This window comes from Pteropus medius, unplaced genomic scaffold (assembly GCF_902729225.1).
Source record: "Pteropus medius unplaced genomic scaffold, Ma_sr-lr_union100, whole genome shotgun sequence".
In the NCBI taxonomy this organism is placed as follows: domain Eukaryota; kingdom Metazoa; phylum Chordata; class Mammalia; order Chiroptera; family Pteropodidae; genus Pteropus; species Pteropus medius.
Genome location: NW_024347793.1, coordinates 1,780,459 through 1,800,193, shown reverse-complemented (window position 1 = coordinate 1,800,193; position 19,735 = coordinate 1,780,459). Strand labels below are relative to the sequence as shown.

Below are 19,735 nucleotides of genomic sequence, written 5' to 3'. Positions count from 1 at the left end.
AAGCTCCTCTGTGGTTTATGAATATATTTCTTTGAGGCTCAGAAGCGTCTTTGGGCCCCACTGGTCAGCAAGGGTTTGTGTTCTCTGAGACTTGACTGGTCCCTGACTTCTCGCTTGACTTCTCGCTGTCCCCAGGGGTCTGCTAGTAGGCCCTGGCTTACCCCAGGGGGGAGGGGCACTGCTGGGGCCGGACAGTAACATGGTGTGACTGCTGTGTCTTAGTGCCTTCCTGGCCCGGCGGTCCTTGCCGGGCTCCGGATTGAGAGAGGCAGGGGCACTTGGTGCTTGCGACTCAAATCCCAGCTCGGACCTTTCCCTGTGGTGGCCTCTGCAACCTTTGTGCCTCAGACCTTTCACGGGGTGGCAGTGAGGCGCACAGGGTCTCCCTCTAAAGGGGCACCTGTGGGGGGAAGCGGGAACTGTTTGGGGCGGCCCCTCTCTTGGCCCCCACCTGAGCAGCGGTCCCCTGGGCCTCGTGTCCAGACTTCAGGGCCTGTACTGAGTCCCTGAGGATACACCCGTATGTCCTGGCACCGGCAAGGAAGGGACCGCGTGGCGCTCTGACCGCAGGACTCGTGTGCAGGCACAGCGTCCTCACCTACACCGTGGCATCGAGGGGCAGAGGAGGCTTCTCAGAGCCTGTCCTGAGTCCCTGTGTGCTGTTCTGGGGCCTGCGGGCTTGCTTCCTCCGGGGGGCTGCGAGTATGCGTGGGCGGTACCCTGTACGCCTCTTTAATTGCCCCGTCTCTTTACGAGGCTCTGAGTTGCTGGCCCCAGCGGTTGCCACTTCTCCAGGTGCCCCCTCAGAGGGGCATGCGTGCACCTCACCGCCCCACGCATCGAGCAGGCATGGCAGCAGCTGGTGCAGGGTGGAGGGTTTTTGTTCTGGTCGAGTTTTTTGAGGTGTAATTTAATATAGAAAACACTTTCTCATCTTAGGAGTAGTAGGTTTTTTAGATTTCATCATGTGTTTTCCTTTGAATCCTGTTGGCGGATGGTTGTTTTTTTTGTGACAGAAAGGTCACATTCTTTAGGATTTACCTGTCTGACCAGTTCCCGCAGAGGCCCCATGAGCCTGTTCTCAGAACTGCAGCGTGGTGTCGCTCGGGACAGACACCGAACTCAGGACAGACACCGAACTCGGCTGCACGCCAGTCACGGACTCGTCGTGGTCCTTAGCTCACGCTGCTGGGCGGGTGGGCGGGCACTTGGTCTCCAGAGGCGCTCTGGAGGAAGGCGCTCTCCCCAGTCTGTGGACGAAGGAGCTCTTGGATGCGCAGGCACCTGCTCGAGGCCACTCAGTAAGTGGCGGTGCTGGGATTTGAACCAGCGGAGCGTGTGGTCCTCTACGCACCCCCAGGACAGGCTTGATCTAGAACAGTAGCTGTTCATGAATTCTGGGCTTTGCTGACATCTGGGTGATAGGCAAAGTATGATTTTTCTGTGCTGTGTTCTGCAGATGTTGTCTGAATGTGTCCCTGCTTTAGAAGTTTTGCGAAGACCAGACAGCTGTGGAAAAGTGAATGCCGGGTCCCATGCAGCGGCTCGTGCAGGGTTGGACACAGCAGGGTCATCACGAGTAGGTCCTCTGATGGCCGCTCCACCCTGGTGTGGGAAGGGTCGCACTTGCCTTTTGGCCGCAACGTTGTCCTCTGCCATCACTGTGGGAGGCGAGTGTTTGAGGCGGGAAGCACAGGACAAAGCGGCTGTGTCCTCGTTACCTCTCCCGGTCTTAGCCCGTCTCTCTGTACAGCGGGCCCCCGGGCTGCCTGCTCCTCGGGGCTGTCAGGAAGGGCCGCCGAGGGAGCCGGTAAAGCCGGGCGGGTGCCCAGTGCGGACAAGGCGTTCCGCAGGGCTCTTACTGTTGCTGCTGAGGTGGCGTCGCCTCTTTCCAGTTGGTCCGGGTGAGAAGCCAGTGGACAGAGCAGCCGTGGAGGCTCCAGAGGTGAAGAAAGGTGACCTTGTCTTCTCTGGTGGGGCTGGGTCTGCACCTCGAACAGAAAGAGCACTTGCTCAGATGCGAGACGTTGTCTCGTTGAAGCATGAGGTGTTCTTAGCCGCACTTGACCCTGAACACGGCGTCGTCTGTGAGATGAAGTTCTGTTTTACGTGCTGTTTGGCACTGGATCTTCTCTGAGGCCACCTTCTGTTTGATCTCTTGGCAGGATGCTCTTTTATGGATAAACCATTACTTTCCCCCAGGGGAAAAAAATGGGGGCGCTTTGTGTGAGGGGTCACATTCGTGCATGGTCCTGCTGTTTTCACTCTTGCCAAATGACACCAAAGGAGAGGTTTTTCCTCCTTCCGAAACCAAGCGCCCAGTGCCTTTCACAGCCCCTCTTCTCCAGACTCTCCGGGTCTCCAGACACCGGTACCAGTCCGTGGCTTGTTAGGAGCCCGGCCGCACCGCAGGAGGTGAGCGAGCGAAGCTTCATCTGCATTTGCAGCTGCTCCCCAGCACCGGCATCACTGCCGCAGCTCCGCCTCAGATCATCAGGCGTTAGATTCTCATAGGAGCACCGGTCCCTGGTGTCCAGGATGTTGGGGACTGCTGTTACAGGGCACACAACTCAGGACCAGCCAGGTGGAAGAGATGCATGGGGCAAGATATGTGGCAGGGGTCGTAGGGCTTCCAGGCGCACCAGCCCCAGCACCTCCAGCTCGCCTCGCTGGAAGTGCTCCGAACCCTGTCAGTTGGGGGTTTTCACCGAGGCGTCATGATGTAGGCCTGGTTGATTAGGTCAGCGGCCCTAGGTGATTAACTAACTCAGCCACCAGCCCGTCTCCCCTCCCTGGAGGTGGAAGGTGGAGATGGAAGTTCCAAGCTTCTGATCGAGGCTTGGTCTTTCTGGGGACCAGGCCCCATCCCGGGGCTAGATAGGGGCCCACCAGAAGTCACCTCATCAAAACAAAAGATGCTCCTGTCATCCCTATCAGGAAATTCCAAGGGTTTTAGGAGATCTGTGGGAGGAAACGGGGACAAAGACAAAATATCTTTCCATGCGACCACAATTGTTTGAAAAAAATTTGTTGAGGTGGAATTCACATAACATACAATTACCCATTTTAGAGTGTACCATTCGCTGGCATAGAGTGTAGTCTCGATGTGCAACCACGCCTCTAGTCTCAAATTTAAAAAAATTTTTTTTTTAGGCGAGGCAACCCTTGGTTCACCTCACAGATTACAAGGACTTTGTCAGTTTACAATCCCTTATTTTTCTATTTTTCATGCCTATAGCACCTGGTCTCCCTAGGTGGTCTCCCATCCAAGTACTAGCCAGGCCCGACCCTGCTTAGCTTCCGAGATCAGACGGGATCGGGCACGTTCAGGGTGGCCTGGCTGTAGACTAGTCTCAAATTTCTTGTCTCCTCGTTCTCCCTGCCCCCACCTTCTGGCAGCCTCTAATCTGCCTTCTGTTCTACGGATTGCCTCTTCTAGACATTTCATAGAAAGGAATCGTAAACTGCACGTCCTGCTGCGTCGGCTTCTTTCACTTAGCGAAATGTTTTCGAGGGTCATCCATGTTGTCGCGTGTCAGGGCTTCATTCCTCCTTCATTCCAGTCATACTCTGTTGTATAGATAACACTCGATTCACATTACTCACAATAGTTCTCTTCTGTAAAGTCACCACGAACGCAGAATTACTGAAAACTGGACCATTGCTACGAGGGGGAATACAGTGTTTGGTTCCCGCAAGCCTCTGGCCACGATGCTTTCATCAGCTGGTCGTGCATAACCTGTGCCGCGTGCGTTTCTGTGTACAGGCGGCTTATTTAATATACATCGTTGATTCATTAACATCGAACTCACAGCCAGCAGCTCTGTAACTCCTGCCCCAACCAAGCTTTCTTTGTAAGGCACGTCCCAGCCTTCCCATGCTTAGGAACCGTTTCAAATAGCCAGAACACCAGCAAAAAGCACATACGTGTCAGAAACACTCGCCTCGTCAGGGCACTCGCCAGACCAGGACACTGTTAGAGTTTGAGAGCCGAACTCAGAAGGCAGAGCGCCACCTGGGGCGATGTCAGCCGGGAACGGTGTGTCGGGCCGCTCAGCGCTCCCACCCCCCTGTGCATGTCTGTGAACGAGTGTGAGAACCTCGAGTACTGGATTTGGGTTATAAATCAGTTCTGGTGAATAGGTGAACCTGCAAGCATGGAACCCACGCATGATGACGATGCGCTGCCCCGCAGTTCGCTCGTCCACCCGCCTGCGGGTAGACACTCGGGCTGTTTCCGCCCGCCTGCTGCTGTGAACACGCTTGTACGTTTTCACTTCCTTTGGGTGGATACCTACAAGTGCAATTGCTGGGTCATCTGGTCGTCTGTGTTTGCCCGTGAGGAACCGGCGGGCTGTTTCCTGCAGCTGCTTCACCACGTTCCGTTCCCGCTAGCAGTGCACGAAAGTTTCTGCTTCTCCGCGTTCCTCTTCAGTGCTAGTGCCTTTCTTCTGTGTTTCATTTTGTTACGGGTATTCCGGTAGGTGTGGAGGTTCGTCCACATTGTGGCGTGGGGCAGCGTTTCATTCCTTTTTTAAGGCCGAATAATATTCCATTGTGTGGGCGGACCACATTTGCTTACCCGCCCATCTCTGTGGACACTTGGGCTGCTCCCACATTTTAAATATCGTGAATAATGATGCTTCGAACATGAGGATGCAAATATCTCTTTGAGACCCTGCTTTCAGTTCTTTTGGATACATGCAAGTGCTGGATAGTAAGGTAAATCTGTTTTTAGTTTTTCACGGCAGCTGTCGCATTTTCCGCAGTTACTAACGGTGGACAGCTGGTGTAACTTTTCCACATCCTTGTCAACACTTGTTGTTCTTTCGAATGCTTTTCACAATAGTGGGTGTGAGATGGTATCTCATTGTGGTTTTGACGCCTTTCTCTAATGATTAGTTAGCATCTTTTCATGTGCTTATTGGGCATTTGTATATATATTTTGGAGAAATGTCTGTTAGACTCTTGCCTAGTTTTGAATTGGGTTGTTGAATTTTAGGAGTTATTTAGACATTCTAGGTATTGAATCCTGTATCAGATACATAATTTGTAAACATTTTCTCTCATTCTGTGGGTTGCCTTTTCTCTCTGTTGATCATGCCCTTTGATAAGTAAACGTTTTTAATTTTCACAAAGCCCAATTGACTTATTTTTCATTTGCTTACCTGTGCCTTGCCTATGCCATATCCAAGAAATCATTACCAAATTCAGTGTCTGCAGCTTTTGCCCTGTGTTTTCTTCTAAGAGTTTTATAATCTTAACTCTTAAGTATTTGGTTCACTCTGAGTTAATTTTTGGATATGGCGTTAGGTAAGGGTTGAACTTCAGTCTTCTAGATGTGGCTGTCCAGTGTCCCCAGCACCATTTGTTGACAGACTATTCTTTCCCTATTGAGCGATCTTGCCTCCCTTGTTGAAAATCGTTTTACCATGTATATGAGGATTTATGTCTGAGCTTTCCAGTCCATTCCATTGGTCTGTATGCTGCTACCACAGTGTCTCAATGACCATAGCTTTATAGTAAGTTTTGAAATCAGGAAGTATGAGTCTTCCAACTTTTTTTTCCCTTTGCAATTTGGAATCCTTGAGATTCCATATGAATTTTAGGATAGATTTTTTTTTTTTCCTGCAGAAAATATCATGGGGATTTTAATAGGGATGGCATTGAGTCTACCGGTCACTTTGTGTAGTATTGACATGTAAACAATATGAAGTCTTCCGATCCATGAACATAGGCTGTTTTTCCATTTAGGTCTTCTTTAATTTCAGCAGTGTTTTGTAGTTTTCATTGACAAATTTTTATCTCTTTGGTTAATTCCTAAGTATTGTATTCTTTTTGATATTGTAAGTGGAATTGTGTTCTTAATTTTTTTCACATGCTCATTGTTAATGTATAGAAATGGAACTGATCTTTTGTGTGTGTTGATTTTGTATCCTGCAACTTTGTTTTGCGCGTGTGCGTGCGTGTGTGTGCGCGTGTGTGTGTACTCTTAGGATTTTTTACATATACGAATTTATCATCTGTGATAAATTTACTTCTTCCTTTCTAATTTGGTTGCCCGTTTTTTTTTTCCTTTTTTTTTTTTTTTCCTTTCTAATGCACTGGCTAAGGTTTCCAGTACCGTATTGTTTAGAAGTGGTGAGAGTGGGCATCCTTGCCTTGTTCCTGATCCCAGAGGAAGGGCTTTGTCCTTCACCACTGAGTGTGATGGTCGCTGTAGGCTTTTCATGTATGGCTTTTATTATGTTGAGGTAGTTTCCTTCTGTTTCTAGTTCGTTGAGTGTTTTTATCACGAAAGGGTGTTGGATTTTGTCAAATGCTTTTTCTGCTTTTGAGATAATCACGTAGTTTTAGTTTTTATAATATCGCATATGTCAATTTTAAACCTAGGAGCGAAGTATTTGCTGATAAGCTGGGTCAGGGGCTATGTTAGGCATTTAACATGGTGGTTCCCATAATCCTCACACAGCCCCACAGAGGGGTAGGTCCCATTTTACGGGTGGGAAAATGAAAAATTAGAGAAGTTAACCTTCCCAAGATTCCCGATTCTGGTGGGGGAGAGCCCAGAGCGATCCGCTCTGATCTTCCCATCCGAATGTGGTCCCTTCCATTCTTTCCCCTTGCACGCCGTTTCGTCCTTTCTCACAGTGCTTAAGCGGACATGTTTTTACTCGTCTGACATCTGCTCTACCGCTAGAATGTAAGAGCTTCAGGGCAGGGCCCTGTCCGCTTTGTTCTCTGTGTACTGGCCCTTAGCAGATGTTGAACAAGTGACTACATGGATGAACCAGGTTGATTCTGGAGGGGGCAGCTGTTGTCTGTCAGGAAACCGTGTGACACAACCGCTGTGTAGCGTACCCTCCACCTTTTTAAAAATTGAGGTGAAATTCACAGAACATAAAATTAACTTTTTAGGTGAACAGTTAAGTGGCATTTAGTGCATTCATAGTACTCTGCAGTGACCACCTCTGTCTAGTTTCAAAATATCTTCACCCCAAAAGGAAACCTTGTCCCCATTCTCAGTTGTTCCCCGTATGTGACCTCGTGCATCTGGCGTCTTTCACTCAGGATGTTTATGCGTTCAGCCACCTTGTAGCAGGTGTCAGAATTTCCTTCCTTTTCCTGGTTTTCCGCTGTGCGCCGATACCACTCTGTCTTGTGCACTCACCTGTTGATGGGCACTTGGGCTGTTTCCACCTTTTGGCCATTATGTATCGTCTGCTGCTGTGACGCAGTCCTGCTGTGCACTTGTTTGAGTACCACCTTCAGCTCCTTTGGGTACGCACATGACTCTGGGCCTGGAATTACCATCGTTACGGTAATTCTATGTTTAAATTTTTGATGGACCGCCATAATTTTCCACAATGGCTGAACCATTTTACATTCCTGCCAGCAGTATATGAGGGTTCCAGTTTCTTCACATCCTCCCCAACACATGTTATTTCCTATTTTTGCTTATTAATGTTTAAAATTACAGCTATCTTAGTAGGTGAATGAGATGGTTTCTCATTTTGGTTTTGATTTGCTTTTCCTAGTGACCGACGATGCCGAGCATCTTCTCACGCTCGCTGACCATGTGTTGTCTCCTTTGAAGACATGTCTATTCAGATCCTTTGCCCACGTTTGAATTGGCTAGTTTGTCTTTTTGTCGTTGTGTCGTAACAGTTCCTTGCGTATTCTGGTTAGGTGCCGTTTTTGAATGCTGACAGTAAAGCACAGTGCTGGGCAGAATGAATATGTCATCACGTGAACTTGCCTCAGTTGGGAGCTCAAGGTCATTGAGCGGGGAGCCAGAGGGTCGCCCTCTGATTACGTGTCCACCCAGAAGCCGCTGCGTGCTCTGGCTGAGTTGTTCCTTTGGAAGGTGGACTGAGCATTGGGTGTGGCCTGGGAGAGGGAGTTCCCACGCTGGTGCTGCCCCAGGACAAGGCAGTGTGCTCAGGTGAGCACATTGGTTCCCAGGCGCCCTAGGACGGATCACGTGACTGGAGTCTTGCTGAAATGCTCCCTTTCTGTCTGCTTCTTGTCTGAGAATTGGCCAGAGATATTTGAAGCCCTCTTGTTTCAACCAGTAAATTAAATCTCGTGCCCTGGTCGTCCACTAGAAATACTCAATTAAAAATTTTCTAGTAGCTACATCAAAAAAGGTTAAAAGATACAGGTGAAACTAATTTTAATAATGTAACTTCTTTAACCCAGCGTATCAAAAACATTATCATTTCAACACGTCATCAGTATTTTTAAATTACCAAGCTAATTTACACTCGCTTTTTCGTACTGTCTTTACAGAGGTGCGTGGGCTACACTTTCTGTGCGTCTGAGTTTGACTGCTAGGTGTTATCACAATGACTTGGTCTGCATTTTCAGTTCCACAAAATTCAGAGTCGGAGAAGTAGATTCACAGACCCAAGTTGCTCCAAGTGTATGTAAAAATCTAGTAACAGCCGAATAGGGGCTGTCTCGTAGTCACGATTTCTTTCTCACTTTGAATTTTGAAAGAATTTTAGACGTGCAGAAGAGTTACAAAGACCGTACAGAGTTCCCTTATACCCTGCATCCTGCTTCCCTCACGTTAGCACCTGGCATGGCCACGACACGTGGCCAGGACACAGCGGCTGGCATGTCCAGTGCTCGCCACCAACAGATGCTGGTCGGAGCGCCCATTTCTTGCTAATGTTCATTTTCTGTTCTGGAATTCGCTCCAGGACACTCCATTGAGTCTAGCCGTCAGGTCTCTTTAACCTCCTCCAGTCTGTGACAGTTTCTGTTTTCCCTTACCTTTTACGACCTTGACGTTTTCGAAATGTGCTAGTCAGGCATTTTAGAGACTGCCTACCACCTTGGATTTGTCTGGTGTTTTCTCCTGATTAGACCGGGGTTATAGATTTTGGTAAGGTAACTGCAGAGGTCAAGAGTGCCCTTACCACATCTTAGTGGGGTGGACCTGATACTTACTGACTGACTGCAGGGGATGTTAACCTTGATCTCTGGGTTAGGGTGGTGTCTGCTAGGTTTCTCTGCTGTAAAGTTACTACCTGCCCCTTTCCATACTTGGTTAGTTAGGAGTAGTCACCCAAGTCCAGCCCGCACTCGGTGAGCATATTTAAAATCACCAGAGCAGCTAACGTCCATCTGTCGGGGGGTGGGGGAGGACGCTTTGAAACTCTACAGATCTCCTATTTCTTTCCTGCGTTTCATCCACCAGTTTTAGTATCCATCAGCGTTCTGTGGTCATTTCCATTTCCTTCATGCCTTCTACATTTATTAGTTGGGATTTATCTGGAAAGAATGGTTGTCCTCCCCCATTTATTTATTCAGTCATTGATTTATATCAGTGTGCATTTGTTGGTATTGGGTCCCCCCCCTTGGGGTTATAATCCAGTCCTGTTGTTATTTATTTTGTTGTTCAAATCGTTCTCTCTCTGGCAGATGGGAACTCCCTCAGATTTGCCCCTGTGCCTTTCATCATGTTCCCATGTGTTTTGGGGTGCTTCTTCACTTTCTGGCACCACAAGGACCCCAAGCTCATCTTGGTCCTCTTCCTGAGCCCTAGAATCAGCCATTTCTCCCAGGAGCCCTTGTCCCTCTAGTTAGAGAATGGAATTTAAAAGCCAAGGTCTGGGGGCAAAGTGTGCTCATTGCTCCCGGGGTGTCACTGTGTCCTAGCCCCTCATGTGACAGAGCTGGGAAACGTATGCGCATATACTGACGCCCCCTTCTGTGTTTATTCCTCTGTCTGTCTGTGTATGAAAATAAACATCAGCCTGTGCCGACGCCCCCAGCGCCGACCCGGCAGCTCCGTGCTCGTTCTGGCGTTCCTCCGTGGCTTATTTTAAGCTGCTCTGAGGGAAAGAAGCTGGCTGCCATTCCCCACAGTGTCCTTGCTGACTGGTTTAACTCCAGTGTACCCCGAGCGCTTCCCGAACTGCCGAGCAGCACCCCTGTGAGCAGCGCGCCGACCAGCTCGAGTCGGCGTCTGGGTGCCGTTCTCTGTGTCTCTGGCGCCAGTGTCCAGTTAAACCCTACTCTGCAGTTATTCGTGACGCTCTTTCCCTCCGTCTGCTGGTGTGGCCGTGTCCCGCATTTGCATGCAGTTGGATTCATCAGCCACGGCCCGCACCTGCCTCGGGTGCCCTGTCTCCCTGCCCGCCTGGTTGCTGTTATTTTAGTTGTATTCAGTGAAACTCGCTCTGGGTCTTGCTCTGCATAGTCATGCCTGCTGCACGACAGAACCGCACGGGACAGTTTCATCCCCCAGCCCCAGTCCCTTTGAAGGCAGCCCCTCCCGCCACCCTCAGTCCCCCGAAACCACTCAGCTGTTTCCCGTCTTGTCATTTTTGCCTTTTCCAGAGTGTCATAGAAGTAGATGCGCACAGCATCCAGCCCTTTGTGTCTGGTGTCTTTCACTTAGCAGGATGCACCCACGCTGTTGGCGTGAGTGAACAGGCCTTTCCTGGGGACTGCCTGCACGAGCTGCTGTGCCTTTACCCTTTCCCGCCGCTGGGGGCGCACCTGAGCGCTCCCAGTTTGCTGATGACGAGTGTTCGCATACAGCTTTTCCCTGTGAACGAGAGTTCTCAGTTTGCTTGGTAAATATCCAGGAGTGGGATTGCTGGGTCTGGGACAGGTATGTTTAGCATTGTAAGAAGCTGCCCGACAGCCGTCTGCAGTGGCCGGTGAGGGCTCTTGCTGCTCTGTGTTCCTGCCGGCGCTCAATGAGGTCGATGGTTTTCTTTTTGCCTTCCTAATGGACGTGTGGTGGCAGCTTACTTTACAAAAAGTCGTTTTATTCATGTACAATTTATATACCATATAATTCATTCACTTAAAGTGTACATGTCATTGGTTTTTAGTATATTCAGAGTTGGCGCAGCCATCACTAATTCTAGAACATTCTCATTGCCCTAAAAAGAGAAACTGTTCCCATGAGCAGTCACTCCCCAACACCCCCGCTCCCCAGCCCCCCGGCAACCACTCATCCACTTTGTCTCCGTGGATGCGCCTGTTCCGGACGTTTCACATAGATGGAATCACACGCTATGTGGCCTTTTGTGACTGGCTTCCTTTATTAAGTGTAATGTTTTAAGGTCCATTCACTCTTTTTTATGGCTGAATTCTATTTCTTTCTATAGATGGACCACTTTTTTCTGTTCATTCTTCAGTCGATGGGCGTTTGTGTGGGTTGTTTCCACCGATGAGCTATTTTGTGTGCAATGTGTGTGTGTGTGTGTGTGTGTGCGCGCGCGCGTGCGTGTGTGTGTGCGCGTGCACTTTTCCTGGGCGTGGACCTGGGAGTGGAACCGCTGGGTCTTGGCAGTCCTGTGATGGACTCTTCAGCAACCTCCGGACCGTCTTCCACGGCAGCTGCACTAGTTTACATTCCCACAGCTGCGTGCAAGGCTTCCAGTTTCTCTACATCCTCACCAAGATTTTTTCCTTTTGATTGTAACTGTCCTGGTGGATATGAAGTGGTATCATTAGGTTTCGATTTTTGCATTTCCCTGATGGCTGATGACATTGGGCATCTTTTCATGTGGGTTTTTTTTTTTTTTTTTTTTTTTGCTGTTCATATATTTTCTTTGGTGAAGTGTCTTTTCAGAATGTTGTCTTTTTTCATTGGGGTAGGTATTTTCTTACTATTGAATTTAAATAGTTCTTTATACACTTTGGATGCAAGTGCTTTGTGCAGTATATGATTTGCAAATAATTTTCCAAGTGGCTTGTTTTTCATTTTCTCAACAGTATCTTTTGCCCAGCAAAACCTTTGATTTTTTTTTTTCTCCTTAGCAAGCTTCTTTATATGCTCCTCAGGGGGAGTTGGGACAGATTCGTGGGCAAGTGCCTGTTGATGCTGGGAGCAGGGTGCACTGTGTTTCCTTAACAGGCGGCTTGGGACACCTCAGCCAGGCCTCCCCTGTCCAGCCTGTAGGGAAGAGGCAGCGGGGGTGCCCTGGACTTAGACTTTCCCCTCCTTGACTAGCTGTCACTGAGCTGGCAGAGTTGGGCCAGGAAACCATCACTGGGGCCGATCTCACGGCTCTGCCTTACGATGTCAGGGCAGACTTGACATCCACCTTCTGACGCATCACGAGGTCCACGATAACTAGAGTTGGGGAGTGGCTGTCACCTTCGCAGCTGCGGACAAGCTCACGGCTGTGCTTTTGAGCCGAGGCCTGGTCGATGAAGTCTGCAGCCCTTTCAGAGTAGACGCTAAAGTTGAACTCCTACGTGCTGTTGGCCTTGAGGCCCAGGCACGTGATGCTAGAGCCCTCGTAGAAGCTGGCGTTGATGTTGACGCACGTGAAGGACCTGCCCAGAGTAGCATTCAGGACGTGGGTGATGCCCACTTTCTGCAGCTTGGGGATGTCCTGAGCCACAGATTCGTTTCCCATGTAGGTACTGGGGGTGACCTTGTTGCAGGGCTGGCCTGTAGCAGCTGTTGTCATCCGAGGGCAGGTCATCGAGATCCTGCACCGAGAGCTTGAGCAGGCCAGACGTGGAGGCAGCCGGGCCCTGCACACTGGGGCAGCAGCCAGCAAGGCGAGAGCAGCCAAATTTTGAATTTTGATAGTCCAGTTCATCATCGCTTTTTTCTTTTCTGGATAGTGCTTCCGATGTTATATATGAAAACCCTGTGCCGGACCCCAGGCCCACGAGTTTCTGCCACCCACCGGCGCCTCATGCCAAAACCGCTATTTAGCGGCAGGGAGAGATCGCCAGTAGGAGAGTGGTACCCTGTAGGAGGATGCCCCTGTCACTGATTCTTTGCAGTTGAGGGTTTTTTAGAAAAATTTATTTACCATGAGGAGGAGGAATCGCTTTTCTTCTTTCCTTTGCTTCAGTTTCATTGATTGATTCAGGCAGCAGATTCTAGGACACACCAGGGATCAAAGTGGACACAATCTCCTGTCTCGTGGAGGGGCGACAGATAGAAATCAAACAGTAACGAATGTGGCTGCGCGGGCAGAACTCATCAGTGGGCTGAGGCGGCAGCGGGCGCTGTGCGTGTGTCACAGGGGCAGCAGGAGGGGCGGGGGCAGGGTGTCGGGCACGGGTTCCCTTAGAAAGCGAGGTTTGCTCAGGGACTTGTGGGTGAGGAAGGGTCAGCCAGGCAGAGAGGATGGGGAGACCCCCTTCCCACAGAGTCGGGGACTTCGGGTTGCAGAAGGGAGTCTGGGGGAGGGCAAGCGAGGTCGGCAAGGCCACTCATCCCCAGCACACTGGGGAACCATCGGGGAGTTAAGCTTGGGCGGGGGAGGTGTGAGCTGGTCACACTTGCTTTATAAAAAGACCTCTTGGCCTGCGTGTGGCGAGGGGCTGTGCCATCAGACCCTCCACGAAGGGACGAGCCCTCTGCTCCCTCCGAGCGCGTCTGCCTCTTCGGGCGTGCTGTCGATGGCCACGGCTTCGGAATCCCTGCCAGGCACCGTCTGTGTGTGTCTCAGATTGTTTTGTGGTAGCACAGTCACTTTATGAAGCCTTTTCAAGAAGGAAGTCAGTGGCTGCCAAACAGGAAATACTTGTGTGAGTTCTGGGGTCCGTTAGAAAGCATAAGAAACAGGGTCGGTGCGCCGGGGTGGGGGGCTCCCGGGCGGACCTGGAGGGCTTGGTCTTGGGTGGGAGCAGGTGTGCGGGAGCTGATCTGATTTTTTTATTCTTCACATTAGAGTCGCCTGCCCCTTAGCTCTGAGCTCCCGGCTTGTGGTCGGCGACACGGGGAAGAGAGGAGACAGGCAGCTGGAGCAGGGGACGGGAATGCAAAGAAACCCGCTCTGTCATTTCTCACGCCCGCCTGGGCCCTGTGGACGTGTGTCGGTGTGGACGCTGGTCTGGGCACGTGTCGGTATCAGGGCCAAAGCTCTACTGTTTAGTGCACAAAAAATCCCCTGCAGCTGACCCCATTTCGTCTGGTCTGTGCCTCCCTTCATTTTGAGGTGTACCGTCAACAACATACTTTTTGGGCGGAGGAAAAGAAATGTCAAGTGTGTGTGCTAACTTTAAGAGACAGCCCAACTTTCAGAAAAGGCAAAATATGAAGAAGTTGAGCTTGGTTATTTGCCGCTAACATCAGGCAGCCCTCTGCCCTCCCCCCGCCCCCCACAATAAGCTGTTATTGGGCAGGGAGCCCTTACTCAGAGGCTGCTATACCTGAAGTCCCAGAAAGGGCATTTCGGTACATTTTATGCCTGGGAGGGTTAGTGGGTTTTTTTTTTCCTCTCTCCCAGAAAGTGTTTTTTAAAACAGCGGTGGTTTCCGAGCCTTAAGCCCTCAGAGGCATCTTGGACACAAGCTGGCTGACTTGTGTTCGGTGGGGGGAGACAGTTTGCGTGGGCAGTGTGGCAGGTCCTGTGACATGCTGTCGAGGTCCCAGGGCCACCGGATCCCCTGCCCCTCCCCACCCTTTAGCGTGGAAGTGACTCTGGGCTGCAGACAGCCATTCGTGCTGGGCTCAGGCGGGCTTTTCCCACCTGCCCTCACTTTAAATTGAGACTCAGCGAGAGTTGGTCTTGGGCAATTAAGCGGGGAACCGGATTCCCCCGGTTCAGCACACCCCTTCTGGGGTAGCCATCGTCTAGTCCCCTTGCTTTTCCCTCAGGTGGGCGGGTGGAAGAGCCATCCGTCCTGCAGACTCCTTGGGGCTTCCCAGAGCTCAGGAGGTGGGCAGCCCTCCGTGGAGCCAGCTGCCCTGGTTGACAGTGGCTGAGGGGACCGGCCCTCACTGGCGGATGGCCGAGGAGGCTGAACAGAAGGGACATTGTGCAACGAGATCCAGGGAAAGGTCAGAGGGCTGCCGCGTTGTGACAAGCCGTGTGAATGTGGAGGGCTGTGTGGCTCGGTTTCTTTCTACTCCTCGGAGCATCTCTCCCTGGAGCATCTTTCTGCTCCTCAGTGTGGGGCCTGGAAGCATCTGTGCTTCCTCGAGGGCAGTCAGTGTCCGGGCCACGCGGAAAGCGCCTCGAAAGCGTGACCGTGCAGGGAAGAGCCACGGCTGATCACCGTCACCTCAGGACCAGGGGAGGCGGCCACCCCCTCTCGTGCCTGCACACAAAGGGGCGGAGGCACTGGCCTGCGTCAGCTTGCCTGAGGACCTCTCCTCACTGACGGTTTCCCAGTAACTCAGGCATTTGCACCGTTAGCCCCCAAAGTGAAGGAGGGGTGCAGCTGAGTAGGGGTGAGGCAGGGAGTACTGTGGGGTGCTCATCTGCACAGCTCAGCCCCACGCTGTCTGTGGGGTCGGGGCTGCAGGTCGTTCACCCTCGGCCAGGGTTGGACAGGCCTTCCCTTCCCGTGTTTCGCATCCCTGGCTCTTGTGTCTTTGTTTTACAGCCACCGTGGGGGGTGGGAGTGGCGGTCTCTCTTAGACGTGGGGGCCAGTGAGGTTCAGGTGGAAACTGACCATTTGCAGGTCCCCTCAGCTCCAAGCTTTCATGGGCTCATCCTGGGGACACCACATCCTTTCCTCCTTTTTGTCTGTTTCGGTCCAGGTTTCTTTGTCAAATTGCTGTTGCAGGCTTTCTCACTCTTTCTGGTGTTTTATTGGGAACTACTCATTAAGTTAGGGCTCCAGGTACCGGAAGCTTACTTTAAGCTGAAACGCGTTCGTCTGTTTCAACGGCAAGGTCTTTAAAATGTAGCGTGTTCCTTTCTGCCTTCTCGTTTCAGTTTCTGATTGCTTGTCAGTGCATGGATATATTCAGGTTGTCATAAATTCAAATAATGTGGAAGCGTGCAGAGTAGAAAAATGGGACTCTTTCCTTCCCATCTCTTTCCCATCCCCTCCCAATCTTTTGGATCTCTCAAGAGGTGAATAACTGAGTGTCTGTCACGCGGCACGGTCCCTGTGTTTTCCACTGATGCAGAAGTGAAGTGTATGTGCTCTGGAAGCCACGGGGTCCGTTCCGGTCGCCCCCAGTTTTCACTGCCTTCCGCCGCCCGCAGGCTGTGGCGCTCCTTCCACGCCCGTGGTGGAGGCGACCAGCGTTTTTGAGCGCTCTTACGTGGGTGGGGTCCGTTATTCCATTTCACAGGTGAGGAAGCTGAGGCACAAACAGGTGACATGCCCTGCTCGAGGCGACGCAGTAAGTGCAGAGCGCGCTTAGCTGTAGAGCCTGCCCCTCGGTCGCTTCGCCCCGAGGCTGCCCCCTGCGCACGTGTTCCATCTTGTCGGAATTCGAAGGCGCAGAAGGCACATGTTCCTTGTGCCCCTGACCTCCAGAGACAGCGCCTTCCTGATGCGCGTCTCAGTGGGCCGCCTCTCGCCATCGCTGCACCTGGCGGGCCTTGAGCGCGCCTGCGAGGGGCCCCACCTGGCCTTCCTGAGGGCCCTGCCAGCCAGAGTCACAGTCTTTTCTCCCTCCTTGTCACCCAGAGCCCTGGGGGTTTATTTCCTCCTCTCGCCGAGACTCAGAGAGGTGGCGAGTCACACAGCGAGGCGCTAGCAGAGCTGCTTTGGCATCCAGGTCTCAGACCCCAAACCAACAGTTTTTAGCCCACATTGCACTGTCCTCCTTACGCTTTCTAAAAGCTTTTCTTCTGCTTATAACTACAGAGGTGGTATATTTCAGTTGCAACGATTCGAAGCCCTCTCCAGCTTACGTCCTTGAAGTAACTACTCGAACCGTTAGTTGCTGAAGTCCTTCCAGAAACATTTGTTCTGTGGCACGTGTGTGTGCACGCACATTTTAAAACTAAATAGCCGTGGACCGACGTGCCAGCACACACAGCCCTACCTCATTCTCTGCGACGTCAGCCTAGCGCGCCCTAGACCAGCTGTGATGCCCCAGTGCCCCTGCTGAGGGCTCTCCTGTCCCGTCTCTGGGCCCCTCACCACTGCAGCAGCCTTGGTGACCCTCAGACATTGGTTCTCGAGCTCCGTCGGTAGCATCGGATCCCGAAAGTGGGATTTCAGGTTCGGTGGTGTTTGCTTCGGGACGTTTTTCCCGTGTCACTTCCTTTGCTCTCCCTACCAGGCGGTTGGCAGTTAATTCTTGCCACCCTGGAGCAGTCTGGTTCCGGTTCTCTGGTTCTCCGTGGGCTGGGCAGCTGGCGGGCTGGGTGGGTTAGCGCTGCATGCACAGGAAGATGCCAGAGGCCGCCATGCTCAGACCCTCAGGTCTGGCTCTTACTGGTTCCCTGTGGCTTTGGCAAATAAATAAATGCCATGAAACCGCGGTTTCCTCTGCTGACATGTGAGAATAAGAAGACATCTCGGAGTATTTGTGAGGATGAGCTAAGGTGCTAGGTAGACCTGTAGCACAGCGCCTGGCCCGGGGAGGGCTGCCTCCGTGCCGCTGGTGGCCAGTAGCTGCTTGAACACGAGAGCAGGGCATTTGCCTGGTGGCCACAGAGGATCCAGGGGACCCGGGGACAGAGGGTTCTGTTGGGCTCCTCCCAGCGCCGTGGGGGCTTGCCCTGTCTGCTCTTTCACCCCGGTTCCAGCATAGAGCCTGCTCACAGTAGGTAGTTGGTAGGCACTCAGATGCAGCACCTCCAGCAAGGCTGCGGATGGAGCCACGCATATGTATTTAAACTTATTTAGTGTACAAAACTTGGAAGTACACACAGAAGTAGAGGAATAGCAGAGCAAACCATCGCCCCACCCCGTACCGCCCGGCTTCAGCAGCGCCTCGGCAAAATGTCGCTTTCATCTCTGCCCCCAGGGTTATTTTGAACCAGGTCTTAGATACCCTAGCTTTCACTCTGTAAATATTTCGGTCTGTGTCCGTAAAAGGTCTCTTAAAAAAAAAAAAACACTAACCACAACATCATCATAACTAGAAATTAATAAATTAGTAATCCTTTAATATTAAATATCTAAATGTCTAAATGTCAGTTTTGAGTCTATGGCCATGCCACCCTGAACGTGCCCGATCCCGTCTGATCTCGGAAGCTAAGCAGGGTCGGGCCTGGTTAGTACTTGGATGGGAGACCACCTAGGAAAACCAGGTGCTGTAAGCATAAAAAGTTTTTAAAAAATAAAAGATTGTAAGCCAACAAGGTCCATGTAATCTGTGAGGTCAACCAAGGGTTGCCTTGCCTAAAAAAAACTAAAAACAATAATAATGTCAATTTCCCTAATTGCTATGTATATATGTATGTATATATACATACACACATAAAATGTTTATTTAAATCAAGATTCAAATAAGGTCAGAGCATTGTTATTGCTGTGTCTCTTGTGCTTCTTTAACTCTTTTTTTCTCTCTCCAGCTTCTCTCCCTTTCTCATTTTTTCTTTCCTTGCAAAGCATTTTAAGGAGTCATGTCATTCGTCCCGTAGGGATGTCACGGTTAGATGTAGGGCTGTGAGCAGATTCAAGTTTGACCTTTTTTAAGCCTGGAATCTGCGAGTGAACCCCAGGGCCTCTCATAGGGGAGAGTCAGGCTCCAGGTGAGCGTGGGCCGGGCAGAGGTGGCAAGGTGACAGCCTGGTCCTGAGGAGCCAGGTGTCCTCCTGCGGACTGCCGGGAGTCTGAGGGTTGGTGACTCTTAACATTTGTACCCAGGGTGGGGCAGTCAACCTGGGGTCCTCTGGGGCCAGGCCTACCAGCTGCGCTGGAGATGGCCCAGGGGAGGGGCGTCCTCAGGTGGTGGAGGGACAGCGTTGCGGGCTCCTGGCTCAGTCGGCTAGCCCCGTGTGCCTGGGTGTGCCCCGTGCCAGGGCTGGCGGCCCACTCGGACTCCCGCAGCTTGGCCTCCCTGTGCACCATGTGCACCATGGGTGGGAGCCCACGCTGCTGGCTTCGACGCTGGCCCGTCTAGCCAGTTCCTCCGCATATTACTTTGCTGAGGCTGGAGGAGCCTCTGGCCCATGGCCAGTGGCCCGGGGAGTGGGTGGCCACCCATGACCTGGTCTGAGAAAGCTCGAGGCCGGCCCCAGCTGCCTTTGCTGAGAGCAGTGCGTATGTAGGGGTCCGGCTGGACCGCCTGGGGATGTCACTGTTGGGAGGGCTGACGCAGCATACCTCGGCGAGGGTGCTGCTGGCTCTCAGCACCGCGGTGCTAGCTGTGTGTCCCCTTTCTCTAGGCTGGTTACCCCCGGGCTGGGCAGGGAGCGGTCTGTTGCCTGCCTGGAGGTTCCCAAGCTTCTCAGGCCCAAGGTCTCGTCCAGAGGACGCTCCAGTCAGCCATTCTGTGTGCTCTGACGCACGCACCAGTGCAGGGCACACGCCAGTCCCCCGGGAGGCCTCCGCCTGGCCTCCGGGAGTCGGGCAGAACTCTTGCCCTGCCCTGCTGGGCTTCGTGGGCCTGAAAACCTCCCCAGGGGTCCTGGAGAACACCTGCCTGAGTGAGTCTCGGCTCCCCACCGACCAGCCAGCCGTGTGTCACCAAGCAGGTTGCTACCTCTGTTTGTTTCTTCATCTGTGGGACAGTTTGTTTCTTCAAATGGGGACAGTAAGGGCACCTGTGTTTTGGGCTATGAAGCATTCGTACATATTAAGTGCTTGGCAAAGTGCCTGGCTTCACAAGTGTGACGTTACATAGTATGGTCAGCGTCACGTCAGTATTGCTGCCTCCGTGACCGCTTTACCTACAGAACCCAAGTATTCATGAGGTTAGAGATCCCTCCTCTGTCTCGGTCACTGCTGTGAGCACATGACAGGCACCCATTACGTTTTTGTCGGGTAAAGGAGGATGTGGGCACATTGAACGGACACAGGTGCTTGGTCAGTGCCAGGCCCATCAGGGACAGAAAAGGGTCCCTTTGTTCTTGATGCTCACAGTCCAGTGGG

The 19,735-nt window shown here is 51.8% G+C and overlaps 1 protein-coding gene and 2 non-coding genes across 3 annotated transcripts in view; 2 read left to right on the top strand and 1 right to left on the bottom strand.

The window, feature by feature from the left end:
* The window catches only part of MLLT1 (MLLT1 super elongation complex subunit), a 62,047-nt gene that overhangs the window by 18,496 nt on the left and 23,816 nt on the right, over nucleotides 1-19,735 (top strand).
* LOC120615488 (5S ribosomal RNA) lies at nucleotides 3,230-3,348 on the bottom strand. Its single transcript, XR_005656286.1, has one exon. It is a non-coding gene; the product is annotated as a 5S ribosomal RNA (ribosomal RNA).
* On the top strand, nucleotides 17,843-17,961 carry LOC120615476 (5S ribosomal RNA). Its single transcript, XR_005656281.1, has one exon. It is a non-coding gene; the product is annotated as a 5S ribosomal RNA (ribosomal RNA).